The 1730-nt window shown below is 41.0% G+C and overlaps 1 protein-coding gene across 2 annotated transcripts in view; it reads right to left on the reverse strand.

Annotated features, from left to right (window-relative positions):
- atp2a3 (ATPase sarcoplasmic/endoplasmic reticulum Ca2+ transporting 3) overlaps positions 1–1730 on the reverse strand; it is a 64995-nt gene that overhangs the window by 53513 nt on the left and 9752 nt on the right. The window lies entirely within an intron of this gene.

The following is a 1730-nucleotide window of genomic DNA, read 5'->3' on the forward strand; positions in this document are numbered from 1 at the left end:
ACCCGAGGGATACGAGAGGGTCCCGAAAGTGAAGACAATACAAGTGTTAAGTTAGCAATATATCAGTAAGATGTTGTGTGTGTTACTAAAGCTGCAGCTCCAGGGCTGGACCGCAGTTCCTCTGGTCAATCCCCATGGACCCCCATGGACCCCCATGGACCCCCACGTTATTCTTATCCTATGGAGACCTTACAGTCGGCCTGATCAGCATAGTTGATGACGTTGCTGTACTTGCGTGATTCTTGTGATTTTTTGGGGTGTACCCACATGGTTGAATGTACAGTATTTGTTTTAAGTCGCTTTGGATACAATGTCATGTAATTCCATATTCTCTTACAATCCCTTAGCTGTGGAGATATGTCACTAAAAACTAAAAATGTTAACCTCCTGATGGAAAAGTCGGTAGGCTACTGTTCTCCTCTGGGGGCCAACATGTTGTGCCAATCCATCCTATGTATAAAGATATTTCCCAGGATAAGTAAAAATGATCACTTGGTGGAACAGAAGAGGAGTTGGGATCACCCAAGTTATTAATCCCCATCTAATAGTTATTCTGTACTCGATATATATTTCAGTCCGTACTAAACTGCTCAACTAAGCGCCATTGCCATCCCTGGACCCACATGGTGAAAACTAGTTACAGGACTTTGAACTACTACAGCTGCTTTGACAGCACTTCTGAGGAGCTGTTAATAGGTTTTTAAATGGCTAAAAGTAATTGTTTTTTAAAGGTTTTTACAGGCAGTTTTTATGTTGTGGTTGTATTAATAGTCAAATTATAATGCTCTATATTTGTAGGGAATTTATCCTTACCTTAAAAGCACAAGGCTGTTTATAACTAGTTATTAGAAGGCATAATTGAGGTGCTCACTGAAATGACTTTGAAAATATTCCTACAGTATTGTTGTGCTTTTAATTGCATTTGGAGCTACTTTACAACTATTGCACTGGATCTGTATTTCTGGTCTATTCCATTTGTATTTAGTTTCATTTCAAAGCTGCCTTGCCGGCCATGTTGAGATCTTTTGTTATTAATTTTGTAGTCTGCATCCTGGACAGTGTTGCCATGTCCGCTTATTCTAAGCGACTTTGGGCTTGTTTTTTTGTAAAGTCGCTTACAAATATTGGTTGTCGCGGGTTGCGGTTTTTTGGGCTTGTCACTAAAGTGTAGTTGTTATTTGGGTTGTACACAGCTTGTCCTTGCCGGCTCGCTCGATCCCGCCCTTTCCCCATAAACACTATAGACAGCAGCGTTATTTCCCACCCACTTCCTGCTTCTAATTGGCTCTGACCCAGATGAAACGAGTACCAGCCAATCAGAGGCAGAGCAAGGCGGTCTGTGTTTTCTGGTTAGGAAAATGCGCGAGTAGCGACTAATGGTGAGTGGACTGTAGGAGAGTTTTTGGAGAAAAATGCCGGGATAATGTGGGTGAAATACGGGAAGAAATATAACAAAGACTGGGAGAAAGAGAAAGGAGGAAAGAAATGGATTCAACCCGTGGGGAAAATCAAAATCACTGTGAAAAAAAGTGATTCAAATCCCATCAGTTTTCTAATGTTAACTAATGTTAAAAGGTGGTTTAACTTACTCCTGTGGTCATTGTCCTGGAAGCTCAGGGGGAGAAAATAAATAAACTCTAGCCTACCGTGTGTACAGTTTACCAGTCTGTCTACATGGATTGTAACACAGTTTTATTTATTTTTTTCTTCCAGGATCTTAGGGGGGCTAC

Source organism: Etheostoma spectabile, chromosome 13, assembly GCF_008692095.1.
Source record: "Etheostoma spectabile isolate EspeVRDwgs_2016 chromosome 13, UIUC_Espe_1.0, whole genome shotgun sequence".
Classification (NCBI taxonomy): Eukaryota; Metazoa; Chordata; class Actinopteri; order Perciformes; family Percidae; genus Etheostoma; species Etheostoma spectabile.